Genomic DNA, 14,964 nt, shown 5'->3' with positions numbered 1-14,964 from the left:
GCGATTTTACCCTGTAGGAGTAGCCCTCCATAAAGAATATATAATAATTAGCCAATCCAAGAAAAGATCTAAGCTCATTAACTTTCTGGAGATTTGGCCACTCTTGGATACCTGAAAAATTTTAGTATAAAAAACTTGGTCCGTGTCTTGACCCATAATATTTGGGTACTCATAAATCTAGTACCCGTAAAATTTAGGTACCGACTAGTTTAGATAGCAGAGTACATAGACTACCCATTTTTTTCTGTTACAAACCAAAATTAAATATCTTGAATGCTTGAGGACCCTGAGTTTTCTCAGTAGATGGTTCAGAGGCATGCGACTTGTAGGAGAGTTGTGGAGTTGTCAATGTGTGCTAGCTTTGCGTATTTTGATACCTATAATCAAGCAAGGTGTCACAAACTTAACCTAGTTGGTTTGATTGCTAACATGTGTTGTAATTAAAAAGAGACATTTTTTGGCCATGGAAGTCTTAGTTTCAAATATCATATCAAATATAGGTACACATCGAGTTAGATCTTTGCCACAACGAGGCCTTTCGGGTTGAGAATCGAAATCGTGAGGCACAACAGATGCACACGTTCAAGCTTCGAATCCCTAGAAGGAAACATGTATTATTAATGAAAATAACATCAGGTAATAGAAGACTCACCCACACCATTAATAGGTCGTAGGGTTAACATTCGATGGCATTCACAAGATACATACCTTTACTTATGGATTAGTCTAAACTTTACCAACTGTCCACCACCTATATATATATATATGAAAATAAAATAATAGAAATGATACATGTAGACATTAAAATGCTTGAATAGGGTATAATATATGTTAACCTCTTTCCCTACCTAAAACAATAAAATGCTTGAAAAGAGGACAAACTTATTATACCTTACCAATAAGCTCTATACATGGTTGGCCTTGGCATACCTACCCAGTCGTGGCACCATATAAGGGTAACAACAACATTCTCCCTCACCTAAATTGTCAAAGCCCTTGTCGACTACACTGTTTAAAACTCCTCAATCTTTTCTTTGAAAGCCTTGAGGTATTGCTCTCTCCCAACTATCATATTCATGATCTAGGCCTCCCCATTTAACTAGGTATTCTTGTCTTGGGTTTTTGCGCTCCATAACCATTGTATCAGCAAATATCTCATCAACATAACACTATGAAGGTATTGTCCATAAATTGACTCATCATTTTTCTAAATCTGATTGGCGTCACTAGGATCGACATAAAGTGACTTCAAATTGCTTTATGTACACTTCTTTCTCTTCTAAAGGTAGTTGTGCATAAATCGACTAATTGTTTGTCTTAATAACTTCTACTACAATATATACACTTCTTCATATGTGTTACGGCTTTCTCCAAGTATGCCTTGGTAATCTTAATATTCTATTTCCTCTTCCTAAAAAATTTAGAGGCATGAGGGCACCTCCCTTGATAAGTCTCATTTACTGTGTAAGGAAGACTCGACTGTTGACCTGCCACAAGTTCAAAGGGGCTTTTATTAATGGAAAAAATATTTTGGGAATTGAAATATAGCCGAGCAACATCCAACAGTGAAGGACAGTTTTTTTGATTGGCCTGAATGAAGTGCCTCAGATACTCCTCCAATAGCCCATTAAAAATCTCAGTTTGGCCACATGTCTAAAATGATAACTTGAATAAAATTGGAGTTATTTTCCAACTAACTTGAACAAATCCTTCTAGAATTTCCCAATGAATCTCCCATCTCTATCACTGACTATGCTATGTGAAATGCCCCAATATTTCACCACATGTTTGAATATCAGGCCGGACTGTCTCCTCTGCAGATCAATATTTTGGAGCTGGGATAAAGGAGACATATTTCAAGAATCTATCTACCACTACAAGAATGGACCCAAGATCTCTCACATGTAGAAAATACACTATAAATTCTAAGGAGACACTCTCCCAAGGTAGTGCAAGCACCGATAAGGGTTCTAGTAACCCAACTGTCTTATGTCGATCGACCTTATCTTGCTGGCAGAAAAGACATATCTTTGTGTTGTCTATTACATTTTTTCATATTTGGGGGCAAATAATACCCTTGTCTCAACAAAGAAAAAGTGCACCTCCAACTTGCACATTCATCCTATAAGGTGTCATGACATTCTGATAGTAATTTATCTTGTAGATCCCCTTATCGAGGAATTAACATTTGAGTCCACTTTGTCATCAACAAACCATTTTCTATCAAAAACATTTTGAATGATCATTATTAACCATGTCCATGAGTGCTACAACTTGTGGATCTTTCTTTGATTAATTTTCAATAAGCTGATTAATTTCGTTAGACACCCTACTAACACATATGGGAGTTAAACGTCTCAGTGCTACTAGATATGCCTTTTGTCTTAGTGCATAAGCTAATCTCATTTTTCTCCCCAGCCTATGCTCAAATTTGAAATCAAAATTCACTGGAAACTATTGTCATCTAGCTTGCTTTGACGTGAGCTTTAGTTGCGTTAAAAAGTGACTAACTGTCGTATTGTCCATCTTTACTACGAATCTGTAACCCAACAAGTAATTTCTCTAACTACTTAAATAGTGAATTATTGCTAAGAGCTCCTTTTTAGATGACATATATCTCAATTAATTCTCAATTAGTTTCATACTCTCAAACGTCACAAGGTATTTATCCTATAAAAATACTCGTCCAATCACATAATCTGACGCATCCGTCTCAATTTCTAAAGTTGTTCCTAGATTTGGTAAAGCAAGAAATGGATCACTGATCACCACATTTTTAATTCATCAAAGGCCTTTTGACATTCCTTTGTCCATACCCACTTTTCTACATATATTCAACAAATCAGTGAGTGATTTTATCCTACGGGAGTAACCCTCCACAAAACATCTATAATAACTAGCCAAGATGAGAAAAGATTAAAGCTCACTAACATTATGAGGAGTTAGCCACACTTGGATACTCAAATCTTTTTAGCATAAAAAACTTGGCCTGTGTCTTGACCCATGGATCAGACCAAATTTTGCCTATATTCCACTCCCTACATATATTTGAAAATAAAATAAAAGAAATGCTACTTGTGGATGTTAAAATACTTCAATTGGGGAAATATATCTTACCCATGTTCCATACTTAAAAAAATGAAATGCTTGAAAAGAGGACAATCTTATTCTACTCTACCAATAGGCTCTATACATGGTTGGCCTTGGAGTACCTACCCGATTATGGCCCCATATAAAGAACGTCAACAACATTATATCCCACCTAAATTGTCAATGCCCTCATCGACAAAACTTCTTGAAACTCCTTAATATTTTCTTTGAACACCATGAGGTCATTCTCTATCCCAACTGAGCTCTTCATGATCTAGGCCTCCCCATTAAACTAGGTATTCGCGTATTGGCTTTTTCCCCTCATAACCACTATATCACCATTAATATCATCAATATAACGCTGTGAATACTCCTTGGTTATTTGACTTTGAATGTCATTACTATGGCCGAAATGGAACAACTTCAAATTGCTCACATGAAAGAATGGGTGAACTTTCATCCAAGTAAATGGTACTATCTTGTAATAAGCATTTCTATATTTTTCCACTATTGAGATCGGAACTTCATACTTGCACACCAAGAAAATCAATATTTCATAAGAATCTAAGTTGTTATGGCATCAGCTTGACAAGTACAAAATCCCCAACTTGAAATTGTAGACCCCTTCTATTACGATTTGCACATTTCATATTTTTTATAACTTTCTCCAAGTATGCCTTGGCAATCTCAGTATTCTTCTTTCTTTCCCCAATAAAATTAGAGGCACGAGGGCACCTCCCTTGATAAGTCTCATCTATTGTATGAGGATGTCTCAGTTGTTGATCTATCACAAGTTCAAAGGGGCTTTTATTAGTGAAAAAGTCTTTTAGGAATTAAAACATAGTTGTTCAACATCTAACAATGGAGGCCAATTTTTTTATTGGTTTGAATGAAGTGCCTCAGATACTCCTCTAATAGCCTATTAAAATGCTCAATTTGGCAATCTGTCCAAGGATCGTAACTCGATGAGAAGTTGAGTTATGTTCAACCTAACTTGAGCAATCCCTTACAGAGTTTCCCAACAAATCTCCCATCTCCATCACTAAGTATGCTAATGTGGAATACCCTAATATTTGACCACATGTTTGAATACCAATCGATCTATCTCCTATAAAGAATAATATTTTGGAGTTGGGATAAAGGTGGCATATTTCGAGAATCTATCTACCACTACCAAAATGGACCCAAGACATCTCACCCTTGGAAAATTCATTATAAATTCCAATGAGATAATCGTTAAAGGTTGTGTAGGCACCGATAATGGTTCTAATAACCTAGCTATCTTTCGTCGATCCATTTTTTCTTGCTGACAGATAAGACATATCTTTGTGTAGTCCATTACATCTTATAGCATTTGGGGCTAATAATACCATTGTCTTAGTAAAAAAAAGGCCAATAATACCCTTGTCTCAGCAAAGGAAAAGATCACCTCCAATCTAGATGTCCAGCCGTGGGGTGTCATTACATTCCCGTAGTAATTTTTGACATAAATCCCCTACTCATGGAATAAACATTCGAAACCCCTTTCTCATCAAAAAATATTCTCTATCTAAAAACACTTTGAATGACCTTTCTCAACCATCTCCATGAGTGTTAAAACCTGTGTATCATTCTTTAAATGATTTGCAATAAGTTAATGAATTTGGTTAGACATCCTACTAGCAGATATGAAAGCCTAAAGTGTGAGTGATACTAGATATGCCCTTTGGCTCAGCATATAACCTACCTTCTTTTTCTTTCGAACCTTATGCTCAAATTTGAAATCAAACTTCGCTATAAAATCCTTCCATATATCTTTCTTTGTTGTGAGCTTCAATTGCATCAAAAAGTAAGTAACCACCATATTATCCGTCTTTACTATGAATATGGAGCCCAATAAGTAATGTCTTCAAATCCTGAAATAGTGAATTGTTGTTTGAGCTTCTTTTCAGGTGACATATATCTTATTGCAGTCTCATTTAGCTTTTTACTATCAAATTCCAGGGGTATCTATCTTGTAAAAGTACCCCTTCAATCGTATAATCTAATGTGTCTGTTTCAACTTACAAAGGTATTTCTTGAATTGCTAAGGCAAGAAGTGGATCACTAATCACCATATTCTTTAATTCATCAAAGGCTTCTTGATATTCCTTTGACTAGACCCGCTCTTTACCTTTCTTCAACAAATCAATGAGTGATTTTATGCTATCGGAGTAGCCCTCTAAAAAATGTCTGTTATAATTAACCAAGTCGAAAAAATATTTAAGCTCAATGACATTTTAGGGAGTTGCATCTTGGATAGCATTTATTCCTTACAAATGTGCCCTTGTACAATTACAAGCCCTAAAAACTGGACCTGGGTCTGGGTGAAAATACATTTCTCATTCTTTACGTATAATTGATTCTCTCGTAATCTCGCCAAGACCAACCAAATATGTTCCCGATGTTCTTTTATGGGGGAACCAAAAATCATTACATCATCCAAATAGATGTTTTCAAATTTATCTAGGTAGCCGTGAAATACATGGTTCATCAGAGTGCAAAAAGTGGTATGAGCATTGGTTAGACCAAATAGTATAATAAGAAATCCAAATGCACCATACTGAGTTACTCAAGCTTTGTTCGGTTCATCCCCTTCGGCCACCTTCATTTGATGGTATCCAGACCTGAGATTGAACTTTGATAAATACTTGGCATTATTTAGTTGATCAAACAAATATGCAATTAGAGAAATTGAAAATTTATTCCTAATAATCACTTTATTCAATATCCTATAGTCAATAGATAGTGTCAAGCTCCCATCATGTTCCTTATGGTAAAACACTAGAAATAGAAAAGAAGATTTTGAGGGTCGAATAAATCCTGATTGAAGTAATTCTTCCATTTCCTTAACTCAACTAGTTCTTGAGGACTCATTCAATAAGGAAACTTCGGAGGAGGTATTGTTCCAGGGAGTAACTTAATCTTATGATCCAAAGACTTTCTTGGTCGCAATACTTTCAGAAAATTATCTGGTATTACATCTTGAAACTCTTTTAATACCTTCCGAACACCCTCAGACACCACTCCAGAATCTTCCCCTTTCATAGAAACTAGAAAGACCAATAATGATTGCTCCCCCTTCTTCACATGTTTCTTAAATGAATAGTCGAAAACATCTTCTTCCTATGACTTGGAAGAATCATAGTTTGAACCATACATGGATGCTCTCCTAAGAACATTAAGAAACATGACGTAGAAAAAGAAATCACCAGGGATACAATCATGAAATCAGGCCTTAAGACCACATGATAATCATCCATGTGAGAAACAGTGAAGTCCCCGCTTCATTTCCACGATCCAAGTTGGATACTTACCCTCTTTGCACTTCTTCATATCATCGAAGCAACTAAGTTAACCGCTTTCATTTGTCCCACTGTTAACCGCCAAGAAGAGTGTGTCGAAACAGTCCCTGTCGGCTTTTTAGAGCTTTCTCGGGGATCGATCCAACTTAATATTGGGACATGTCAGGTTTTAAAATTAATACATAAATAGACAAATTTGGAGTCTCCATCAACCTTTGGGTTAGGTAAGTAGAATACCTAAAAATATCTTTTAAAATAATATTAAAAAAATAATTTTAAAAGATAAAAATTTTGATATGCGTTTGACCAGAGATTCATTTTGATTCGGGATTCGGTTACATGTGAATAAGGATTAGCACCCCACAATGCCCCAAATAGGTACTTACACGATTATACGTCATCTAATTATTAAAATTGGCAAATTCGAATAACATTTAAATTATGATATTTCAAAAAATGGGATATTATTTTATACAAATAATCCTTAGCAACACACTCCTTGTCAGTTAAGGCGTGTTTCTATAAATTACTTGAGTAAAATAACACTGAAAAATATTATAATTAGAAAAAAATTACAAATATGTAAATAAAAAATTAAAATAATAAATATAATAAATTTAGTGATTAAATTATAAAACTAATAAAGGATCAAGGCCACAATTGTAATTAATTAATATTTTAGGTACTAAAATTTTAAATAAACCAATAGTAATTTTTAAAATTAAAAAAATATTAAATTTGAAGATTAAAATGCAAGACATCGAAAGTAATGGCCACAAATATAAAAATCACATGCTTGAGGTACTGGAATGATAATTTAACCCTAATTACTATTCAGGATTAAAATTATAACTATTGAAATTAAAGGACTATATCATATATTTACCCAAAACATATATAAATACAATTAATGACTAAAATAGAAATAAAAAAAATCTGAAATCCCAATTAAAATATGTGGAAATTAATGTTAGTGACAAAATTGTAAAGTTACAATGTTAGGGGGATTACGGGAATGATTTTCCCATGCTCAGAATATGTAGATACCCCTCAAAATGAAGTCGTTTGGGGAGGGTATTTATACCCCAAAATTGGCTCAAATGGTCATTCAACCTTCTTTTTCCACTTTCCTTCTCTCTCTAAAAATAGAGAAGCTTTGGATTCTCTCTAAAATCCCTCGTCGGAGGGAAGGCCGTCCACCGTTCATCAGTGATTTCGGCTGCGTGACCAAGAAAATACACCAAATCGTATATCTTCCAACCCTCAAACCAAATCTTACCTCTTCTAAGCCTAAAAAATCTCCAATCGGCCTAGATCTATACATAACCAAAGGTTTTACATCTGTTAAACAACGATCTCTGGTAACTTTTGAAGACTTCGATGAACGTGGTAAGCTTCGTTTCCTTTCACTTTTCATGTTTATGATTTGTTGTTGTTGGTTGGTTGCTCTTGTTTGCTCCATTTCTTCTTTGGTTGGCCTCTATTTGTGGTTTTTTGGTTCGAATGACTATCGTTCTCTCTGTTAGTCTTCTCTTCTTTGTAGGTGGTCGAGGCTTTTTATAGGCCTCAGGTTCTCCCTTTTGATCGGTCGGAATGATGAACCCTCGTGAGTCACTGGGGCTATGGTGGTAACTCACCGAGGGTCGGCCATGATGTAACACCCATCGACCGATGCGGGTAACCTGATCCGATCTAGAGTGTCACAATAGGGTCACCGGAGTAACCCATTATAAAAATCTCAGAAAATTTAAATTTTTTATAAAAACATGTAACTCATAAAATGATTTATCAGTATGCAGAGATAAAACAGATTTTAATACTCATATATATAAAAAAATACAATTACATGCCCTTAATCACATGTAACATAATTTGCAAGTAACACCGAAAGAACTCCCTTAATGATCTCGATAGATGCACAGGTACGAATATTTTAACCTTAATAGGTGAGTAAAAGAGTGAGCTTTGGAAAGCTCAGTAATATAGAACTACCAGATGATGCTAAAAAACGTGCAGATAACAGATAAGCATGTATTTCCTTATTGGTTTAGACATCTATAGAGTTCTAGGAAAAGTTAAGGTCCCACTGATATCTCAGGTAGTAACAAACAGTAAGATTTTAGTTTAGAGAAATATTTTAGATAATTAAGTTCAAGAGATCAGAATAGGTTATCTAGTGTCTTCCCATAAAACCAGTGAAAAGATACAGATCTTTTATTTTAAAACAGTAGCAGTTTAAAATATATTTTTATTCAAAAACCATATTAATCCCTCAAACTGAACACTCCATAATGTGTAGGTTTCCCAGAACCATACACCCACATACACACCAAGTAAGGACGTACCCTGAGCACAAAGCAGAGGAGCCTACAATAACGGTAACGGTAACTTCCTTTAACAACACCCTCACATAAATCATTTATCAAAAACCATAATAATCCCTCCAACCGAACACTCCATAATGTGTAGGTTCCCCTGAACCATACAACCACCTGGACATCTAGTAAATTCCATGAATCCAGAAATCATGATCAATTCATATTTTTTGATGAAAACCGTAATCGAAGATCACATACCATGTTGCCTTGGTTCATAAACCAATAAATCAGTACTTTTGTTAAAACTCATTTCAAATATATAAAATCGTCATGTAGTACATATAGAACACACTAGAGGATCAAAGTATTTATTAGATATTATTCAGAGATACTAGATAATCTTATTGGGCAGAGAAACACGGATCTTCAGTATACCGATAGAATGCCAGAAGATAGAATCACTATCGAAAGAGTTCATCCAATGACAGAATCATCAGTTATTCAGAATGTGATTTGAGCTGATAAAGAAGAAACGAAGATTCAGAACATTTACAATCTATGTCAATTGATCGGATTATCGAACAACTCCCATAACGGATCCTTGTTCATTGGTCAATTCATTGTCCTTCTCGAGTATTTACTCTTTAATACGAAAAATTCTTGCCCATAGATCATCTTCAAAATCATCGCTGAATAGATCTTCCAATGATCTTTATTTCATTTCCCTAATTCAATGATATAAGGAAATGTTGATGTACTTATTTTATGGATCATGACCCATAAAGACAATACATCATTTAAGTTCATTAGCTTTTCCAGACTCATCCAAATCAATTATTTAATCCTCAGTCATTGAGGTTACTTAGTTCATTTAGCAATCAAGTCTATCTCGGTTACTTTAGAGTTTTCAAGAGTAATTCAGACATTTCTGAATTTCGGATACATATTGTACTTTCGTTCAGTTCAATTTGGTATTCATGGTTTATTTATCTAACAAATATCCACTTCTTAGTACCAAATGCTCTCTAAAGTTGAGCTGAGTACTTCCAGAATTATCATCGATCCAAACTTGAGGAGATGAACAAGTATTCAAGTAGTATCTATGCCATTCAGGTACTGATATATCACTAGTGTTGGTTTACAGGCTTAATATGTGTTCCATAACTTTTAAGAGCAGTACAACATCCATGTTTATTTGATTTCTTAATTAATCCAAGACATTTACTTATTCTAGGCCATAAGGATATTTTGGTAATTTTGGTGCTCAATATTAATCCAGTCATTTTAGAGATTGAAGATATTCAATCATTCTTGGGCATGGTGATATTCTTGATTCATTTCCATTCCAGGGATATTTTGGTTTTACAGTTCAAGGGTACTCAATTATTTTCTTCGATTCAAACATATGCATCATTCTATCAATTTATTTATTAGGTAATTTTGTCCAGAAATCACAATTTCTAAATCTTTCTCTATCTTGGGTTTAGAAATTGATTATCCAAAATTTCTAGACAAAAAACATTTTCTATGCACATCAGTAATTTTATCAGATCAATATGTCTTTTCAAAGCTAATATTCAACTTCCAGGGACAATCATTGTCTTTTTACAACATAAGGGTTTTTTTTGTAATTTCACCTAACTGAAGTATTCTCATCCAAGTACCTTTGGTATTTAACCTTTAATGATATAATTTATAATTTACATATCCATGGCTGATTCCTTTATCACTTAATCCCAGAATATGTAATTTAATTTCAACTATCCTCCAATTTCTTATATAAGTCATCTAAGCCATAATTAGTTACCTACTTTTTACCACATTCATATCGAGTGTAGGAATTAATTATCTATCCAGATAAAACCAAACGTTTTCATTCATGCATTTACCAATACCAATATTTTCCATAAAGCATGAAAAGGTAGTAATGTATTACCTTGATTTCTGTACCATATCGATAGATTATTTAAACTCCATTCGAACACCCTTGATCTTAAAATCAATGTCCAATAATTTTTCAAATACATATCAATAGAAATTTCATAAAAAATTGAGCTTAATTACTAAAGACGGATTGAATCAGGTGATCAATATGTGAAAAACAACTTATCGGCTTCAAAATTTGGAAAACGATCTTCAAAATCGGACTCAGGACGTCGAAAAACATAAAATAATACTTTTCAAAAATTTTGCCTATCCAATTGTTACAATATCGAAGAGAAAAAAGATGGACACTCATGGTATCATGACATCCTACAATACATCAAGTATCAAATTAGGCTAAGCAAGCGACTAAGAATGATAAAAGAACAATTAGAAGAATAGCTACAAGATACATTCTTAATGGAGATATTTTATATAAGAAAACTCAATATCAAATTTTAATGAGGTGTGTGGATGCTAAAGTAGCCAAGATGATCCTTGAGGAAGTGCATGGAGTGTACGACACTTATGCAAATGGACTTATAATGGCAAGGCAGATAATGAGGTCTGGATTTTATTGGTCAACAATGGAAGATGATTGTGTCACTTATGCCAAGAAGTGTCATAAATGCCAAATTTATGGTGATAAAATTCACGTTCCTTCTCGTCCTTTGGATGTGATGATTGCTCTGTGACCTTTCTCTATGTGGGGCATGAATGTGATTGGAAAAATTACACCAAAAGCTTCTAATGGTCATCGCTTCATCTTTTTGGCAATAGACTACTTCACCAAATGGGTAGAGGCAATGCCTAATGCAAATATCACACTATCAACTATTTGTAGATTCATAAAGAAATAGATCATTTGTCGATACGGGATTCCTGAGAGAAACATCACATATAATACTCTAAATTGGAACAACAAGATGATGAAAGCTGTGTGTGAGTAACTCAAAATAAAACACCATAATTCCACCACTTATCGACAAAAATGAATACAACAGTAGAAGCGACAAACAAGAACATCAAGAAGATCATAAGAAAGATGACTAACATATACAGAGACTGTCACGAGAAGGTAACATTTGCTTTACTTATCGAACTTCAATACGAACTTCAATTGGGCAACACTATTTTCCCTAGTGTATGGAATAGAGGTTGTGTTCTCTGTTGAAGTAAAGATTCCATCTCTTTGGGTATCATTAGAGGTGAAATTAGATGAGGCAGAATGGTTCCAAGCAAGTTATTACTAGTTAAATCTAATTGAGGATAAAAGATTAAAGGCCATTTGTCATGGCCAAATGTACCAGAAGTGTATGAAGCGAGCCTCTGATAAATAGGTTCACCTACGAGAATTTCATGAGGGAGACTTGGTGCTTGAAAATAATTTTGAGGAAAATATATGCCAAATTGGGAAGAACCTTATGTCGTGAATAAAGCATTTTCTAAAGGAGTGTTAATTATTACAAAAATATATAAACCATAATTACCTAATCTAGTGAACTCTGATGCTGTGAAAAATATTTTGCTTGAAGAATAAAAAAGGAAAGAGAAAAAATGAAAGAAATGAAAGAAAAATAAAAGAAAAACAAAAACAAAAACAAAGAAAAAGAAAAAAATGTTCAAGATGAAAACTCGTAAAGATCGTCTTCAAACCAAATGAGATCTCAAGTTGAAAACCCAAAAAGGGAGACTTGAGTTCTAGTTTAAAATCTGGATATGTGCATGGATTGATAGGTTAATAGGAAATTAAGGTTCTGCAATCTGTATAGACATTGGGTGGAATGACAACTTCACTTGATGATTGGTGTTAAATCGGTGAAATTAAAAATAAAGTAAATTGAGTATATATAACATTTAATCTTGCTTCTTAAGAAATTTAGCAGTCCAGAGGGAATTTCACACCCTAAAAGCACTATCACAATTCTCGAGGTCCTTTTGTTAGAAGCTATGCCCAAATTATTCCACAGTGTGTCAGCTCAAAGCTATTCTTACTATTGATATTTGGGGCATCTAGTTGGATCTCTTCCACCCCTTTATTTTGAATGTTTTCCATATATTTACCCAAAAACTCCTTATATAAATATAAATAAAATGAGTTCATGTATTGTTTACATCCCTTCTTAAGAATTTTACGTTGAAACTAAATATAAGTAGTTCAATCACTTTTGAAATAAAAGATCAATGTGTATTACTCTGCAAAAAGTTTTGAAAAGTACAGGTGTTCCGAAGTTGACAGTGGTTCGAGCATGTAAAATTCACTATGAATGACTCGATAAAACCAAATTGCTAAAGATTCCTAATAAGAGTTACAATAAATTGAAATGCCTCCTCAAAGTCAAAAATTCTCGCCAATGGAAAGGATGAATTAAGAAACTAAAATGAATGATAATCACTGATCATTACCGATAATGAAAAATTTCAAATGAAGAGCAAAGAGATGTGGGAATAATTATCCAAGAAGAAGATGTTAACAATGGTTGAGCACTCATTTATTTTTGAAGAAAGTATGAGCATATCCTGTAGAAGAGCTGTGTGGTGAAACTTATGAGCTGGGGGGAACTAATTATTATGCTAGTCCTAGAGCAAGACCAGTTCAAAGAAATATGCTTTAAAAAAAGAAAAAACCTTAAAAAGAATGAAAACATGCAGAAAAAATGCATGATTGCATACATTTTACGTATAAATAGGAGAATGGCATTCAAAAATGCATGATGAAAATACATGAGCATTTACAGGTCTTTCAGAAAAGGCTTAAAAATGATGATAATGGAACTTCAAGACAAAATTGACTAATTCAAAACCTCAAAAGAGAGGGGTTCAAAAGTCATCAATACCAAAATTTCAAGATATGATCTTCCTAAAGCGCAGTGAAGCATATCCCTTTTTCCATATCTGATATTCCTAAAAAGTAGTGAAGCATATCTCTTTTTCTATATCTGATCTTTTCAAGAGCAGCGAAACAAATCAACCGTGATTCAACTTTCCTTGAAGAGTAGTGAAGTGAATCAAAATTTCTAGATCTTACCTTCCTCAAGAGCAATGAAACATATCTCTTTTTCTAGATTTGATCTTCCTAAAGAGAAGTGAAGCATAACAACATGGATCCAACTTCCCTATAGAGTAAGGGAGTATATCGACTTTTAGAAATCCAACCCTACCAGACGAAATTGGTCCTTCTTTTGTCTTTTCTCTATTCTCGTAACATATTAATGAGAAAAGAGGGACATTTGTAATACCCATATTTAGTCTAGACCTTTATTTTAAGGCCCGGAAATTTTAAAACTAATCCAAAATAAATCATAAAAACTAAGAGTTCAGTCCATTATAACCAAAGCCCAAAGTAAAGCCCAAAAATAAACCCATTTACATTAAACCCTAATTAGCCCTCCAAGCCCACAACATTAACTCTATTGGCTAACCTACTCCTAGTCCAGCCGTCATCACCACCCCTCTCACTACTTTCAACAACTGCCGCCAGCCAATCTTCATCAAGCCATCATTGTTTGTAGTTGATCTAACAAAAAAATCAACCAAAAAAATAATAAAAAATCTAAAACAATCATAGGAATACCCATTAAAAATAGAAAAATCAAGATCTCAAAGCCCAACAAATTTGGAGCATTAATGAAAACGCATACCTTTACCTATCATAACCTCAATAACTGCCCCAATCGAATTCGATTGCAGCATGCCATCGTTTATTATTAAACATGCAACAAGAAACGAAAGGAGGGGGAGAAAACATGAAAAAAAAAAGCAGTGAACATTCGAACAAGAAAAAAGGAGAGAACTTTAGGGAGAAAAAGGAACTCGAAGAGAAAAAAAATAAAGGAAAAATAGATAAAATACACTATGGTAGATCTCTCTCTCGTATTTAGAATCTTTATTTAAAATAAAACAAACAAAGAAGAAAAGGGGATTTACCTTTCACCGTTGAGATGATTTTGGGGCAAACGAGGGTTTGGTTCGCTTCCCTCTTTAGTGCTTCACTCGTTAAGGATGTGGTGGAGGCGAGGAGGTCTTCGATGAATGACCATAGAAGGAGTGGCGCAAAGGAATTCTCTTGAAGCCCTAGAGTGATGTTGGAAAAAAGGTCTCCATCTTTTAATTTAAGTGGCTGCCAAGTAAAAAAAAAGGTTAAAACCCTAAAATATGCCTTATGTAAGACTTTTAAAAATGGTACCATTTAATACCTCCCAAAACCCCGTGTTTTCTATTAAGGTAAATTACCCATTAAGTCCTCCATATTTGTATCAATTGTGATGTAACCCCATTTATGTTAATGAAGTTCTTGATTTTTGGCCTTG

The 14,964-nt window shown here is 34.1% G+C and overlaps 1 long non-coding RNA gene across 1 annotated transcript; it reads right to left on the bottom strand.

Annotated features, from left to right (window-relative positions):
- Positions 1–13,899: 13,899 nt before the first annotated feature.
- LOC120170237 lies at positions 13,900–14,720 on the bottom strand. Its single transcript, XR_005520750.1, has 3 exons — positions 14,582–14,720; positions 14,296–14,319; positions 13,900–14,171 (listed from the first exon to the last, which is right to left on the bottom strand). It is a non-coding gene; the product is annotated as an uncharacterized LOC120170237 (long non-coding RNA).
- Positions 14,721–14,964: the final 244 nt, after the last annotated feature.

Source organism: Hibiscus syriacus, unplaced genomic scaffold, assembly GCF_006381635.1.
Source record: "Hibiscus syriacus cultivar Baekdansim isolate YM2019G1 unplaced genomic scaffold, ASM638163v2 tig00111774_pilon, whole genome shotgun sequence".
NCBI classification, from domain to species: domain Eukaryota; kingdom Viridiplantae; phylum Streptophyta; class Magnoliopsida; order Malvales; family Malvaceae; genus Hibiscus; species Hibiscus syriacus.
This window is presented reverse-complemented; position numbering and strand designations above follow the sequence as displayed.